We start from the raw sequence: 8,329 nt of genomic DNA, 5'->3' as shown, positions 1-8,329 counted from the left end.
AATGCATAGCTAGACTATCTTATATTTAATAGATGAAAGTATAAATTTTAAATCTATCTATATCAAGACACAAATTTTTTGAAACATTTTTGGATTGGCTGACCTGATACCTGAAGGATGTTCGTTATGTTCGTATTGTCGGTAAACTCACGTTTTCCTTTCTGTTCTACTTTCGAATTAACTTATAATTGAACCATTTAATGTTCTTTGAGGAAAACTTGCACAAAAAAAGAGATAACCCATTAAGAACTTTAACCTATAGACTTCCACATAATTTTAAAGTGTGGGGCCTCTCCATAAGGCGTGAGTTATTATGCCAAGTTCGTTTTTAGCTTCTTTAGGCACGACATTTGCCAAGGCCATTTGGCATACTTTATGCCATTGTATAATTTGGTTTATATCTATGTGCTAGGAGAATCCGTGTGCGTACGTTTTAAAATTTATAATGTAACACACACACACACACACACACATAAATACAAAGCAATAAGAGTAAAACGAAAGCTGTCAGGGGGATGCACGGAGAGGCAAGACACAGACAAAGATGGAAAAGAAAAGTCTTATAAGCAAGTCCAGGCAACGACTAAAAGATACCCTCTTTAAAAATATGAATACAATACATTGCATATCTGAAAATAACTAAATTTTCCTGAAATAAAGGTTTTATGGTTCACTTTTTTCTTTGTAATGCCTGTTGCAAACACCATAACGACCTTGTAATACCCCAATTATCCTCTACACGATGGTAGAGAGTAAAAACATGCAATGCAATCACAGACGTCGTAGAGAGATTCCCCCTGCAGCATTGCAGACAATACATATGACACAATCCCAGAGCAAGTGGGTCCCTATTGTTCCATTGTTTATGGCTTGGCAACATTGGCTCCGCTTCTGTCTTGTTTCAACTTCCATGGGTTCTTTTCTTGTGCGTGCTTGGCATTTGGTAAAAGCGAAAGCTTATGCCACACACACACAGACAAATACATATATACTATAATTTACCGGATGCCGCCGCAATTTGAGTTGATATTTTTAAAAGTGGCCAAGATACAATTGAAGAAAAAAAAAAGAGAAGGGATACTTTGTAGAATGACAATAAAATGGGATATATTATTGCCAATTGGTTTTATTCTTTTCTTCCGGGTATATTTTGAAATTCCATTACTGAATCAGAGGCCAAATTCTGAACGAGTTCATCATAGACAGCATGAGGGACAACTGTACCAACAATTTTCCTATTATTATCGGTTTTAACTCGAAGAATTTGTATCTTATGTTCATTCTTGTGGATAATCAGCTCAATGCGATCCCATATGGGCAACATCAACCCCGATAGCACATGATAGGTACGCACACGTAAACCCACCTCACAACCACCTTTAAAGGGGCAAATTCTATTCCAAAAGACATGCGAACATCTAGTCAGACACACGTCATATTGTTGCTGCCAAAATGAACGTGCAACCTCGGGTGGCACTTTGACATATCGGCTGGTTAATGAATTGACCGTCTCAGTGCGAACCTGTGGCCCGGTATTGGGACGATATATTTGCAAATTTATCTTATTTGCTGACTTAACATCCGTTGAGTCTGTTGCAGCACGCAGACAGAGTATGGCTGAGTTCTTATTCTGCTATTCTGTTGGAGTATATAGAAACCTTCATAATCGTATAGACCCTCCTGCGATATCTGTAAAACAAAATTATTGAGTAAAAATGAAAAGCATCAGTTAGACTTAAAACTCACTTTGATAGGGCCACTTCAAAGACATGCCACGTTCAACGGACACTGTATGCAATTCAGTGGCTGCAGTCCCTGTCGAATGTTTTCGAACAAATCGGATTAGCTTAATGGGCTTGACACTGGCTCCATGGGCATCTAGATCGAGTATACCCAAATCAAAGTGACCAGAACGCTTCAGTTTTAAGATCAGTGAATACATATTGTCCATGAAGAACTTGAAGAAAGCATTTTGTATCTCAACACGGCATCCCAAAATTCGATTCAAGAATTTTGATATTGCTACTATCCTTTTCAATGGAAAATATCTTAATCTTCCCCTCTTCAGCACAATTGATCATACCAACGCTAGCCAAGGCATGGGCACAATCAAGTACGAAATTGCCCTTAAACGTTGAAGGCACAAAACAACGTTCCAATGTCTTCATGCCAGTAATCTGTTGCATAACACTATCTAGGGCAGCACGTCCAATGTTATTATCGATATTGAATTGCGATAAATCACGAGCATCAGTGGCTCGACGATCGCCCTGGGTAAGTGCACCCAAGCTCTCCAAACGTTTGGCCACTGTCGAGGCGAAACGACGTTCGCCTGCCAAATCCGTAATAACGAATACATATTCCGGTGAATTGACCTGATTGGAACGATGAGTTCTGCCAAATTGTTGTATAGCTCGATCAGCACTCCACGGCAACTCCAGGGTAATGTGCAAACGTCGTCGCTGATTGGAGACACGTCTGTCACTCTGCAGTGAAATGCCGCTAGAGGCAGCTTCAGATATTATAGCCACATGCTTGCTACCTTGCATGAAACGTTGCTTCTCCCTATAATTGACCATATCAGTTGTAGCATCACTATCGCAACGAGTTTCGTATTTATAGCCATCGAATTCATCACAAATCACACGTCCTCGACGGCCAGTCATTTCGGCCACCATATTCGGACCGCCTAGATCAGCGATCAGTTTGTCCAAAGTATTTGGTGGCAAACGACGTCCGACAGTCTCAATCTTATCCAAAAGAGCTTCACGCATATTAATACAACGTTCAACATCGCGCTCTGCAACTTTGATCTTATTTGCTCTACTGCGTCCGGGCTCATCATCATCGTCATCATCATTTCGATTACGCAAAGTGGTGCATAAGTGCTGTAAAATGCGCTCGTGCATGGTTACTTTTTCAGCTGTGTGCATAAGGAATAGAAAGACGGTAATCTAAAATTAGTAGCCCACTTAAGTATGCTATAAATTGTCTTAATCTAGATAACAGCTCGAATGAAGCCAAAAATACGAATGATTATAATGATAATGAATGAAGTGTTTAAACTTTGCTTGAGGCGATACAATAAAAATTTAATTATAAATATTCATCTTGCCTTTCAGTTCAACTTTTCTAGTTTCTTTTAAATAACGCCTCAATATCTGACCGCGCTAGGCCCTGATATACTGGTCTTTGGGTAAACCCACCACTGTTTTTTTGGAAACTAAATTGCACCAGACTTACCTTTATCTGGATTTGGTGGCCTTCCACGACGTTTGCGTGTAGTTCCTGCTTTGTTATTTTGTTGCTTATGTTTATTATTATTGTTATTATCCTCATCATCTGATAACCAGTTGTTTTCATACATTTCGACATCACTGTCCGCTGGGTCCGGGTCTTCTTCTTCGTCGTCATCGGAGAATTCTGAACGAGATTTTTTAGTAAGTGATTGTTTAAAAATTCTCCAGTATTAACTAAATGACGAAATGCATCTCTATTTGGGGCTGGAAAATGTTTCTCCACAAACGATTGCAATATCATTTTCGATGTGGACACAAAGGTACTTATGGTTCCCTGATTTCGATCCAAGTGTTCCAAAGTCCTTGACTCTCCCGTGGACTGAAGACCAATAACAACCGCTTTTCCGGTGCGGATGGCAATGCGAGTCATTTTCACTACTTGATTAAGCTTGGACGCTATGCAAAGATTCTTAAAGAAACGCTGATGGGCACACCAAAACTGGCAAGTGATAATCTTTTGTATGCGATTCTCTACGCTCATGAGACGACAGCATCTTTGGAGTTTGTTGTGAATCTCAGCCCATAGTTCAGCAGACATATTGTACACCTTACGGAAATCCTTAGACATGAGAATCTCTTCAATGCGAAAGCTGACATCCTTGAAGCTCAATTGACGTGCTATATATGTGCCACGCAATTTCATATCCATTGCCACAATTTCCATGGCACCGATGCCCCTCTTCTCGACAGCATTAACGAAATCTGGGAACTCAGCATAGGCCGTTCCGCGACCCCAGAGACCCAAACGAACCATATAAGCCATATTGCGTGGCTCACTGGCTCCCGTGGCCGAAGCGTAAACAACTCGGGCTTTGGGACAAAGCTGTTGCAGCTCTAAGACCGTAGTTCCCGTCTTTGTCGACTTGCCGCCATTCATCAAACTCAAATTCTTGGCCTTGTGGCACTCATCGAAGACAATGACACCGTCGAATTTCCTGGTCAGCCAATGCACCAACTGCAGCAAACGTGTCCTATACTTGTGCTTGAGGTTTGCGACTCACCAATTAGCGAAGTATATGTACAAAATATTACACCCTTCTTGAAATTATCATTCTCCTGGGAATCAATGCGACTATATTTGAATTTGCTCAATGCTACCACCGGAATCTTATCATCGGCCCCAATGTCAGAAAGGTCCCGTTCAGCATCGAATTTGAGGTCACTCGAAACCGATATCCATAGGGCACGTTTGCGTCCATGCAAATAGTTTTCATATATAATGCCAGCTATGGCCCGGCCTTTACCGACACCAGCTCCATCACCCAAGAGGAAACCAGCTCGTTCGCCACTGGGAAGAATCTGTTGATGAGCCTGACAAGCATAGACAACTGCTTCCATTTGCAGGGCACTCAAAGAGTCAGCAGCCTCAAAATTATTCGCCAGTGCCAACTTCATATTTATATCGGGTAATTCCACCGAGGATAGAGTTGCAGTTTCAACAACTGGATCTGGATGGGCCTTGCCAAGTTTCAGTTTACTGGGCCAATATTCGGCAAATGTGTCGGATACGCCAATTTCCTCATAATCAGCTTCTTCATCTTCCACAGCTGGTTCTCGTGGAAGACCTTCATCATCTGGTACTTCTTCTTCTAGTTTCTTGGGAACCATTTTACGATTAGGAGCTGACGACGACGATGACGATGATTTAGCCCCTGGTGGCTTGGCTAAATATGTACGGCCACTCTTCAGTATTTGATCCAGTTGTGCAGCTGTAAGGCTCTCCATTTGCTGATCCAATGGCAAACCAATTCCGTTACCGTCATCAGAGACCATGGAAACATTGGTCACCAAACCATCTGGTCCCATAACAAAAGACACGGGAATATCCTCACCGTGACCATTTCGGAAATACCCAAAAGTTCGCATTGGTTGTAGAAAATTGGAAGCACCCACCAAGGGAAAAAATATTGGATTATCCAAATCCAAATCCAAATCTTTATGGGGTACTTGCATTTCATCCACTGGCATTTGATTTTCCACTGCCGCATATACTTGTGCACAATTTTTTGGATCTGAACCAAGGGGAACACGTATCTGTGTTTGTGGACCTTCTATGGCACTAGCAGTTGTGGGTACCTCCTCCACCACCATTCCCTCCACCACCTCTGGTCGGCCTTCGTATACGAAAGCGATTTCATAAATTCATCAATTCCTTATCTTCTGTATTATCCACCTCGATGAAGGGCAATGAGTCAAGTTCGGCCTGTAGGCGAGCATCTATTTCGGATTCCTCAGACGGTAGCAATGAGTCCAATTCAGCTTGTAGACGGCATCTATCTCAAGATCAGATGGTATATCAAATTTCCTACCTTTCATCACTTCATGATTCGTTTCCGTATTCAGCACAAGATTCGAAAAATCAATATTTATGGAAACATTTTTCACATCATTTATATTCACATTGCCATTAATATTTTTATATACTGTTGGAATCGACTTTATTTCGTTTTTGAGATTATCATATGTAAAATTAAAACTAATTTCTGGTTCCCCTTGATTATCCGAATTGGGTTTATAGTCGACATATAAAGAACTACTGTTGTCCTCGCTTCTGTGTAGAATTTCCATTTTTATTTCTTGCCCGGAATCAAAAATGTTAGCTTTTGAAATCGAATCATTTGCTTAAAATTTGATTCTGTATTAAAGAAATCTATGGGTGGAAAGTATATTAAAAAAATTTCTGTGATACTGTTTGTGGTTTTCCATTAATGTTACCTTCTTGATTCTCTTTATTCGTGTAGTCATGAATGGGCCAATTATTTAAATAACTCACATTCTCATTCATTTTCTCATTCTCATTATCATCATTATTGGACTGATTGAAGCTTGATTATATTCGCGTTTTCGTAAAACATTTGTCGTCTTTCCATTAAAAATAGTTCCATCAGGTTTTTCGAAATTTGGAACCACCAGGCTTGACCTCGATGGGAACAGCAGCAATTCTGGTTCTTTCTCCTTTGGAGGCGAGGAAATTTTGCTGTTTTCCTGTTTGGCGGCCGATGCAACCATTTTCTGAACCATTAATTTACCCGCTTCAGTTTGCATTGATAGTAGAATCCTTTTTGCCAGTGGTTGACTTTCATTCTCGATGTCTTTCGAATCCAAAAATTTTGGTTTAAAATCTACCAAGGACTTGTGCGAGGATCTTGTTACTGAATTTTGTTTACTTGGCATTTTTGCAAACTTTTTTTTTACTGCGAAATTGAATTTTTTTTTACTTTTTTTTTTTCAAAAACTTTTTTTTTCTTCACTATTTGGAACGACTAGTTATCACGGCACTGACTCGTTGAATGATATTTTGTCGAATTGCTCCGAGGTATATTAACTTTTTAAATACAAATATTTAGAAGTTTAAAAGCACCGCTTGCTTAAATATCTATTAGAATAATAACTTGTTGAGTTTCAAGGGAATTGAAGGCAAAAGCGCAGCTTTGCATTCCACTAAGAAGTAATTATTTATTTGAAAACAAAGAGTGCAACGGGTTTTCGATGTATACGTTGTATTTAATCTTTATTACCTTGAGATGCAATTGTACAGCGCTATATTTTCTGGTCCTCAAAAATATGACGTGTTACGCGACTTCTTCAGTCCATAACGAAGAAATCAGATAACAATTCAATATTTTTTTGGGTAATGTTAGGAATGATAAAAACTTTCGATAACAATTTTTTCATAATTCGATAAGAATTACACTTTTTCTCAAGTTGCAAGTCGCTTATATTTAAGCTTATATTTATACAAAAATTTAAACAAAGAAAATACAGAGCTTTTACCGTTTTTTTCGTTTTATTGATTTATGAGAAAGGCACGGAAACTATTTCGAAGCAATTTAGTTGCCAATTTGAGTCGAGACGCATTTCAATAATTGTCCCAAATGCCACACAACATGCTCTCTGTACAAATGGTTTCATTTGAACATAAATTAACGGCGGAAAGTTGGCAGCTCCGTTTACGGATCGATTGGAGTTCCGTTTTGAAAATTTCTTTCATTGATTTCCATTGCCCTGGCATAGAATTTTTGGGCGGGAGGGGGCGTTCTGTGTGGTAAACGGTAAATGATAATCACAGAAATGCCCCTGCAACATGTGTGCGGAAATACGCGAACGCGACTTTGCCAGCGAAAGAGTTTTGGTGGCCCTTTAGGCACTTTGGCTGATTGGCAGTGGCGGATGGAGAAATCGACCGACAAACCAACCAACCGACAGACTCAACCCCACCCAACTGACAGACGAGCCGACCAAAGGCGAGCAAAACTTTTTCAGGCCATTCTAAAGTTTTTGGTTGAAAGGAAAAAGAGCAGGGTAGGAATGAAGGAGGGAACTTTTGGCATGGGTCGTCGTCTGCATCGACAACGATAGAGCTAAAGTCATCGTCGACGTCGTCCTCGGCGGCAGCGTCTATGTAACTCTTGACTGCTGGCGTTTGGCTTTGGCCGCCAATAACTCAACAATATTAAGGTTGGCACGTGCGACCGTCCTTGCCTTGGTGCCTCGTCTGCATCCTTTTTACTGTTTTGCCTTCTTCTGTTTGTCGCAAAGTTTGTGGCTCGTTAAGCAAATTCAAACGACTTAAGCGGCAACACATGTTGGCAAACAGCAGCGGTCGGAAGAAGCCCCAAGAACAGAAGTTTCACCCCCTCCAACCCTAAACCCATTCCGCTACTTGTCCACAATGTTGGCAACGAGATGTCGTCATAACTCTTGTTGTTATTGCTCTAAATCGCTCATATTTGCAAAAACTATTAAATCAGCTTGATCATGACAGCGCCTGGGATATATGAATATATGTATGTACATACATATGTGATGACAAGCAGGTCGCTTAGTCACAAGATATACATACATATGTACATATGTATAAAAGGACACAAATGGAAAGGATTGTAACATTTCATGCATGAACATCCGACACTTGACACGATATTAAATATCTACATAAAAAATTGATTCAATTATTGCATTTTCCAAAACTTTAGCAGAATAAAATTTGCTCCTTTAGTTTATTTGTCCGGCTTGGAATCAAATTTGGG

At 40.1% G+C, this 8,329-nt stretch overlaps 1 pseudogene; it reads right to left on the bottom strand.

Moving 5' to 3' along the window:
• Positions 1-1,078: 1,078 nt before the first annotated feature.
• LOC124461586 lies at positions 1,079-5,279 on the bottom strand (annotated as a pseudogene).
• Positions 5,280-8,329: the final 3,050 nt, after the last annotated feature.

This window comes from Drosophila willistoni, unplaced genomic scaffold, assembly GCF_018902025.1.
Source record: "Drosophila willistoni isolate 14030-0811.24 unplaced genomic scaffold, UCI_dwil_1.1 Seg535, whole genome shotgun sequence".
Classification (NCBI taxonomy): Eukaryota; Metazoa; Arthropoda; class Insecta; order Diptera; family Drosophilidae; genus Drosophila; species Drosophila willistoni.
Note: the sequence above shows the minus strand (reverse complement) of the source record. Positions and strands in the feature narration are given on the sequence as shown.